Genomic DNA, 9685 nt, shown 5'->3' on the forward strand with positions numbered 1-9685 from the left:
AGAGGAAACTAGCGATGACAGATGAAAATATGGAGGATGAAGCAAAAGAGAGAAGTCTTAAGGATGGAGAAGCTAAAGAACAGCCCGAGGATGGAAAAGCCAAAGATCAAAGAGAAGCTAAAGAATAGCCTTATAATTACCAGTTTGTCTATTTGTATTGAAGTAACATTCCCCTTGTGTATACATATGTAGTGCAATATTCTAACCCAAAATGTAATGATATGTCATTTTGATCTTACCCATGAAAGACAATTTTTTGTTCATACAATCATAGAGAATTATAAAGCTTGTACCAAGTCTTTCCTATTAAATTGTACTGCAATTTTGTAACTCATGATATAATGAAATCATTTTGGTCCACAAACGATGATTTGTTATTCACAGAATCACTGCAAAGCTTATACAAAGATTTTTTTAAATAGTACTTATCAATGTGTATAATTCCATGTTTCTGGCATCAATATTTGTGAGCAAAAGAAAGATTCAAAACTATTTATACATGCATATTTATGGTCCGAAACTCACAACGCTAGGAGGCAAACAACTCATACATGATACAGAGCTCCCATCTCTTTTTCCAATTACAGCACCATTTACCTTGAACTTATATCCAGGAGTAATATTCTCTAGAAACTCGAAGGTGTCTCTTACATCCTTAAGACTCCACTTCGAAGTAATACTCACCTTCTTTACTTCTTGTGTGGTAACTTGTACTGTAAGTTTCAATGTCTTACAATCAATATCTGAATCTAAAGGAACCCAAGCACCCAATCTAAGTTTGTATCTTCTGTAATCAAAACCTATGATAAGAGATTGTCGAGATATATTATAGGATAAACCCAATGATTGAGGGCACACATTGCACCTTATAAAGTCACCTTTGTGGTCAGATTCCTTGACTTTATAAAGCATTGTAAACATGATGTTTTAAAGCAAGCTACAAAAACATGCAAATGTAAAAACCACGATAAGCGTACTCTTCTCAAGATCCTTCCAGGAGTCATAGCCTTTTGAAAATCTTGAGAAATCTTGAGTTTAAAACTCTCCATTGTTGCTTCATCAGGCATCTCCCAATCCAAATATGAGAGGCTTGGTAACTGCAGATCTTCAAGGTATCCATACACACCTGCTCTTGAAGGAACCACATATTGTCCATACACACCTGCTCTTGAAGGAACCACATATTGTGCATAATACACAAAAATTTCACTTTCATGAAAAAAACTTGTGATCTGATTAGCATAAATAATGTCTACAAATTCTTTATGAATGGCATGGAATGTTCCATTGAGGCTCTCCATAGGTTGCCACTCGAAATTTGTTGATGGAAAGATATCTACAACCAACAATCCATTATTTAGCATATGCTTCAAACAAAACCATATACTCATGTAAACCTGACAACTCAAACTTATAGTGTGCTTGCTGGGAAAAACATTCCCGTGGAGCCAAGTGCATATCTCTATCCATGTAAACATGTTGCACCAAAGCAAACTAGCCTTGAGGCGTGGTTTTGAAGGCAAAGATAAGTCCCTTCCAATGATATTTGATATCCCCTTGTTTTGTTTTTTTCACTCTGTGAAAGCCCTTGCAAGATGGTAGCATTGTAACCCAATCATTTATAGTAAATATTTTGGGCTCCCAGCCTCCATTTGTGCTTTTGCTATACATGGTGCAAGAGTTTATGGAATGAGAAGGACGCCTTGTGGATGCCATGTAAAAGACAACAAGTATGCAGACAATGTGCAGAGAAAGAAACCTAAAGAGAGAGGTCAAGGAGACAAATTAAAAATACTACGAGTGCCAAGAACTTTGAAAATTCTCTCGATTTTCAAAATGGTCTTAATTAACTTAACTTTGTCATGTCTTTGTCAGAGGTTTTGACAACTTTTATTAGTTAATAGGGGCCGTTGGGACTACCAAAACTTGTCAGGGTGGTTTGAAGATTTCAGCTAAATAGGAGGGGAGAACCACAAAATGAACTCTACTATCTCAAAAGCAAAGGAGACAAGAATACCATATTTTTGTCCACGTGGCATAATCTCTTTGGCCCTTTCCGTAATCCACGAATTAACAAAAATGCCATTTTTAACGTTTTTCACCCCTAATGATATCAGCTGCAAAGTGACCTCTAGTAATGCCCCAATGAGCTTCTTTTATGGACTGTATCCTTTTCCATGGGTAGAACCACACCTTGCAGCACTCCAAACATTGTTCTATGTTGTGGTAGAGCTAGCCTACCACACAAAGCATTGACTTTGAGTCATATTCAAATCACTGACTCTAGAGAGCTAATTGTTAGTGCTCGTCCATCAGAATGTGATTTAAGACTTGTACTAAGTCCAAGAAGACAAGCGATTCTTCATACCATATCCAGGGAGGATTGGGAAGGTCAGATTCTGGGTTTTCAATGGATTCATGGAATAGTTGGGCATTTGAAAATTCATCATCTACTCCAATTGAGCTTCTCCAAAATCAAGTCAAGACAAGAAATCGGCAATCACATGTTGGGATACTAGGCTGTTGTATAACCTTGAAGTCAAATTCCTATAGTAGTAGAATCCAACAAGCCAGTTGTCCTATGACATTCTGCTACTTAACCAAATATACTAAAGCAAAGTGATCCATATGGGAAACAAAAGAATGGCCAAGTAAGTAGTGGTGGAATTTCTTAACATAATAGATCATTTCAAGGCATTCCCTTTCTGTCAAAGAGTAATTCTTATCTACACAATGGAGAACCATCTGCTACTAACATAGAAAATGGGACAAAACTAGCCATTTTCATCATATTGCTATAAGCACACTGCCTATATTACCCTATCAAAAGTATCTACAAATACATGAAAAGGCTTTGTCTAATGTGGCAAGATCATTACTGGGACCTTGGACAAGAGTAGTCCGAGGTGTTAGAATCTGAAGTTTGTTGCCTTGTTCTAGTGGAATTTGCCTTGGGAGTGTGCGCAAGTTGATTAAGGGAAATAGCTACATGGATCAGAAGGCACAAGTGTTGTCCATGCCATTGAACTTGCCCTATAAACTGTAGCATTGTAGTCAGGGAGTCAAGAATTGGGGCCTACATGATGGTAGCCCCTTGTTGGGGTCCAAAGTAATGCCATCGCCAAAAATGATGTGACCTTGTCTTTCACTGCAAAGGTGCATTTCATGGGATTTAGACTTCGACTCTGACTTCCTAACATCTAATGAAACAAAGTCCAAAGTTATGAAAGTGGAGCAAGAGTGCTCTAAATACACTAAATTCATCTAAGAAGACCCACGTGAAGTTAGCAAGGTAGGGCCTAAAGATTTCGTACATATCTTGTTGAAAGAAGTCAGGGCATTCTTTAGCCCAAACCACATTACTATACAGACATAAACACCCCAAACCATAATGAAAGTAATTTTAGCTTGATCCTTTGGAAATAGTTTGACCTGGTTGTAACCATTGAATCCATCTAGAAACGAGTACATCTCGTGGCCAACAACCTCATCAAGAATTCTATCAAGGTACATGATAGGAAATGGATCTAGAATTGTTACAACATTAATTTTTGGAGCTTATTATTTTTCTTGGGAACAATGACAATGGCCAAGATCCACTTTGCCTGATCCAATGGGGCAATGAACCCAGTTTGGAAGAGTCAATCTAGCCCTTCTTTCACTAGCTTTGCCATGTCGGTATCTCTACATGTGGACTGGCACATAGCATCCAATTTGAGAGAGGGATCTGGTGCTAATAGAATTGAGGATCCAATCCCTTCATTTCAGAGTAATCGTAGGTGAAAATACCCTTCCATTTGGTCAAGAGGGCAACTAGTTACTTGTAGAAGTCAGGCTACATGAGCACACTGATTTTGACCATTTTGGATTCATCTAGACCAAGGTAAATTGTGGTGAGAGCATCCTCCTTGATTCATGTTACTTTTTGCATTTGAGCTTCAAATTCTCTTCCTTATCGAAGCACATCTAAAATTTTGGAATCAACTATGTTGTAGCTTGAGCCGCTTCTACCATGGAGTCTAGAACTTGATTTTTTGGGTCATCACAATTATGTTCTTGGGTTGATTCTGGATCCTAGGTAGGATTGAGTGGGGAGTGTAGATCTAGGTACTATTAGCTAATCTAGAGCACATCCACAAGGCAAAATGGTTCCAAGTGGGCATCAGTTGCCAAGAATACAGCTTCCTCACTCTAGGCCATCCACCATGTTGACGGTCTCTGTGACTATAGGTCAACAGGCTACTGATGGAGACAGAATCTTGTTTAGGAAAATTCAAATTTTATCATGACCTCGATGGATAGCCAATCAAGATCACAATCCCAATTGTGATTTGCTGCAACCAGTGCCATCCAAGCAAGCGGCGATAATCTTCACCTACATGCTCCATGTTGAGAACTACTAGGAAAATCAAGAATGGTTCATTGGCAACCTCCATTAGGACTGATTGGTGGATGTCGAGTGGCTGTACTCTTTGTTGGTTTGCCATGAGAACTAGGAATGTGGTTAACTCCCAATTCATTAACCTAAAATCTCTATAGTTGACATCATAACAATGTTGACCCGATTCTCAAATCTAAGAGAGATTATCAGAATTGTAGGGTTGGACAATGGACTTGAAGGGACATGTACCTTTCAAACTTCTTCCAATGTGAATGCAATCAATGCAGCTACTTCAGGCTCCGACAAGGCTGGCCAATCTAGTTGGATTATCTTCAATAAGTGGTCCTTGAATGCCGGGACCAAACTCAATAAATCTCCTAGTGGGATGGTAATGAAAAGTGGACTTCATGAAGTTTAGGTGTTTTGATTCATTTGGAGTCACATGTGCTAAGGTCAAAGCCTCAGCTTAGTGAGCAAGTTGGTTCCCTTTCGCCCTTGTAGGTTTGCTAGAATCACGAGTCAGCTACGAATGCAACATTGTAGTCTATACTCCGGTGGTTGCTTCTTGTCTTGGATGTGTAGGTGTCAGACCCAAAACCCGATGGTAGTCTCTACTATAGTATTGATGTTCCTATAGTCCCCTCCACTCCTAAGGGTCTGGAATCCAATATTGGCACAATAGTTGCAGATCTTTCAATGCAGTTGGTTATTTTTCCATCCACACTGCCATTTGGTGGCTCATTTAGCCTAGTAGGCTCCTATGGGCTTGTCATCTTTGCCTTTTGTCCGCTTGCCTAACCAAGTGCCCATGTTAACTTCTGACTTAAGGAGTTCTTTGATTTCCACCATGTTGATAGCTAGCAATTGAGTCTGGTCCTGACTCAACCACTTATGGCATCATATTACTAGGCCTTGAGACATTCAATCTCTATTGGCCTTCCTGCATACAAAAAAAACATTGTTTATTTGAGGGGTGATAATATCCTCCTATGTCTCCCTGATTTCTTCCTCCATGCCCTATGCTAAGAGATGGATAGTCTTGTTGTGTATAGGAAACTACAGGTATTGCAATAGTAGAGGGTCCAAGGTGATTCCAGCGAGCTAGCTACGCTCCTCTGTTGCCATGCCACGGCCCTATATTACCCATATACGGGGAAAACATCAGTGTTGTGAGTGGACATGTGGTAGATCCCATACCATCGTTGATTTAGACTACATTTAGTAGCCAAGTGACCCTAATGACTACGCTTGATACAGTAGAGGGCTTTAATTGCAATTTTTTGAGCACCCTTTAAGGGTTTGTAGGTCTTGTTCTTTCTCTTGAACTTAGTCAACTTATGGCATTCCTCGTCCTCAGGGTCCTTCTCCTCATTACTATTTACTTCCTCTATGTCTGAATTTGTAGTCATTGGGTTCCATCCAATGGGGTTTGTGTCAACAGTTTGGCCAATTTTTTACTTTTTTTAGTCTTGTATTTGGCCAAGAAAACCTCTACACAAAGTGCATGCTAGTAGAAATAATCTAAGTCATGACTGAATAGGTCTTCCATAGCCATTTCTTTATGCATTTTCCTATTTAAGCCTTGCACATACAGGGAGTGAAATATTTTGCAATTCGGTTGAACATGCTAGGACATTTGTCCTCTCAAGACTTTAAAATGAGTTGTATGGCTCTAGATTGTGGCCATATCTTGTTTTAGTCTATGTAGTTGTTCAAGTTTTTGGGCATCAATCCAATCTGGCTAGAATCACGAACAGGTTTTGGCATTGTTAAATGTTTTCCATTGTTTCCCAGTTGTTTTCTATAGTGAGCCAAGCTGCCACCTCTTTTTGCATTGATGACTCAAACACAGCCACCTTATGGGTTGGATCCACTTAGGTGAGAAAATGGACCATGTATGCCACTTCAAATTGCCTAAGGAAGGCATTCGAGTCCTCATCTGGTGAGCAAGCAAACTCCAAACATTAAATCCATGCCTGAGCAGCCATACAAGTATTAACTAGGATATCACATGACAGAATGGGTAAAACTACTACTGAGTTGGCTGACGCAAAGAGTTGCCCTGGTAGCTTTAATAGTGTGACAAGGGTGATTGGTGGACTAGGATGCACATCCCAAGATCTACAGAGTGTGAGTGCTATTTGTTGGGATGTGGAGTGGACTATTCTGCTTGAAAGTTTTCATCGTTGAGAAAGAAAGTTTCCTTAGGAGATAGAATCCAATGCCGATACTCATGCCTAGATCATTGTGAGAACATAGAGTGGGCATCCTTGGACAGGACCTTGCAAGCATGTGCAGATGCAAATTATCATGCATAGAAAGGACTAGCATGGTCACCATGTGTAATCAGGTCTAAATTACCATGGTCGCGAAGTGCAAACTAGTTGCACTAGTTCTACGTAATAGTAGAGCCTTTCCATACCCCAACTCGACATAGGGGTATGCTAACATTTTTGACTTAGCTACAAAGCATACCAACAAAAATAAGCACCATACTAAGCTATTGAGACAAGAAATTCATGCCAAAAAGTGAATGCTCATATATTCTAAAAAATGTATACAATGAATAGATGATGGCATACATCGAATACGGAGTTCATCTATAAAGTAATCTATTCATGTGAAACAAATGGCAATGGATTGGACTACTTGATCACTACTTGCACAATAGTGGATGATTACAAAGTGTCCATTAAGGTTTAGAAAGGGTCGGGACCCAAAAATCAGGTTGAAGGAGGAAGTAAAGAGGAAGACAAATGGATGTGAAGTCAAGAGGAGAGGAACAAGCTCAAGATAACAGAGGGTGAGTCCATTTTAAAGATGACTTGAGGGGTAGAAGGAGTAAACGCTAAAGACAAAGGAGGAGGAGGAGAAGACCATAGCACTTCTTCCTTGATCATTTATAGCTTGTAGTACCTATGCTATCATAAAATCCTTCTATCGTAATCCTCAGCTAAGTCATTGCCTTTCATTACTGCACCGTTATAGCCAGAGTTGATGACCCCTTTTTTCCTTCCATGAATGCTACTTCGTGTTGCCAATCAAGTTGTTCTATGATTAACAGGTGGCTCTATCCACCCATGTGCTTCCACTATGAAGCTTGGATGGTGACCTAGATAGAATCTAGATAAAGAGTCTAAGGCTAGCTAAAAGAACTCTAACTAGGCAAAGATAGATTATCATGGTTTTGTGGGGTTCTCCCTTTTATAGCCCATGAAGGTGGTCAAGTTGGCTTGATGGACATACTCTTAACCTTTTCTGTATCAGGGAATTACCATAGGGTTGGGAACTAGCCCGCTTTTATTACAACCAAGAATGACTGTCAAAACTAAGAAATTTCAGCATGCAAAATCAGCTCCAAATGGTTGCCAAACAATAGGCATACATTCCCCTAACATGTAGGCATCATATGGAACCAACCGGGCATCAAATGACAATGTCGGGCAAGCATAAACATCAAATGTTACTGTAGCACTGTTATAAACTGCTTGTGGACTGTTATGATAGTCCCAAAACATTGCTAAATCAGACCATAAGCAATGTCAATGCTCAAACCTTCGATACCAAGCATCAAAGCATATGGAAATGCCTCAAATGAAGCCTGTTTAAGTGCCCAATGGCCTGGAGCTTGAGTAGTATCCTATATTGCAGATGGAGACCAGCCTAGAATCAGGCGCAAACAACGTGGACAGGGCTGGAGTGGCTGCTAATCAGCGTGGCCATAAAAGGGGTGGTAGGGGGCTTGAGGAGTGGCCAATGGTGGCCCACAATGAGCCCCAACAAATCTCTTCCAAGACCAAGTGAGATACAAGAAGAGAGAGCTTCAATGGTGGCTGCCCCTTTCTATTCACAGCCTGTGTGACCTGAAAACAATACAAAACCCTGTGGAGAATGAAGCAATACCTCTGATGTAATGCCCTGAAGGTGCCCAACAATGCCGAGAAGAAGCTCGGGAAGCCGGGGAGTGAGAAGGAGTCGGATATGGCTGCCGGGAAGGAGACCCAATGTGAGTGGGGAGGTGATGGGAAGCTGAGAATGCCACAAACCAAGCTCAAGAGTCGGGAAGCCGAGCTTTGATACCAGTTGAAAGGTGAGAAGGATCGAAGCTTGCACTCAAGAGGTATGGCGGGAGAGCAAGAGCAAGAAAGAGAGAGACAAGAAATGGGAACTCCAACAATCATAATGTGTGACCAGGCCTTCCTTTATTCAAACTGTCACTAAAAGAATAAAGAATAAAGTGACAGTGACGAGTGCCCGCCACCTGCAGTGTGCAGTGGCGGTGACTGTCAATGTAGTAATACACGGGCGGCTAGGCGGAGGCGCCTTTACCCCCAACAATGGAGCGGTATGCAGCCCTCCTATGATTACTTGAGGATGTTTGGCTGCCAAGCATCTGTACATATGCCACATGAGCCTATGTCACGTAGATGTATCCTCCTTGGTTATGGAGATGGTGACTTTAAGGCCTGCAGATTATGGGATTTGGATGCCCAACAGGTCATACGCAGCCGTCATGCTGTCTTCTATGAGACGCATACACCTCTTAGCCCTCTTGATGAGCATTCAGTATGCTTTATGGCTGATTTTACAGCAGCTATAGTGCCATTACATCAAGTTGTTTATGCTGAAAATGAGGCACTTATTGGCCCAGATGATGTAGCTATGCATAGCAGTCAGGGTCAAGATGTTGGTGATCAGTTGCTAGACCCCTTGCAAGCTCATGAGAGCCGTTTTCTTGTAGTTTTGCAGGCTAGACAGCCAGCCATATGTCGGTCTTCCGCTTCATTGAGGCCACATGTAGTCTTGAGACCCCGTTGGATGAGTGTCCGGGATGTTGGCCCTCTTTCAGTGATTGACTCTGGAGAGTTTGACTGCTCTCCGCTGTCTTATATACACCATGCTGATGCCATGCGCGACTCTGTTGCTTTACAGCCATGCATTGATGAGTTGTGTTTGCTTCATGAGAAGCGTTCTTGGATTGCTCCATTGTATGGAACTGCGGGATCGCTTATCTCCTGAATGTCATGGACTCGGGGATGCTTGACTCTTCTTCTGCAGAGGTTCCCGACACTTCTTGCACAGCTCGCTTTCCGATTGGGCGTTGGGTGAGATGTTATGATTCCTCACCTTGTCTTTTTTTTCTTTTCTTTTCTTTGTTTTCACTCCCCAGCCACATTGGCCTTTTAGTAGGAGGTTGTTGGGGTAAAAGGCCTCTGGGCCTACCCGTGTATACTGTGACCGCCCATTCTTTATTCATATATAATATGATAGTGCAATAAGTATGTCAGTTCAGTTTGATAGCTC

The sequence above is a fragment of the Lygodium microphyllum genome, chromosome 4, assembly GCF_053477565.2.
Source record: "Lygodium microphyllum isolate KBCC chromosome 4, Lygodium_microphyllum_v1.1.10, whole genome shotgun sequence".
Taxonomy (NCBI): Eukaryota; Viridiplantae; Streptophyta; class Polypodiopsida; order Schizaeales; family Lygodiaceae; genus Lygodium; species Lygodium microphyllum.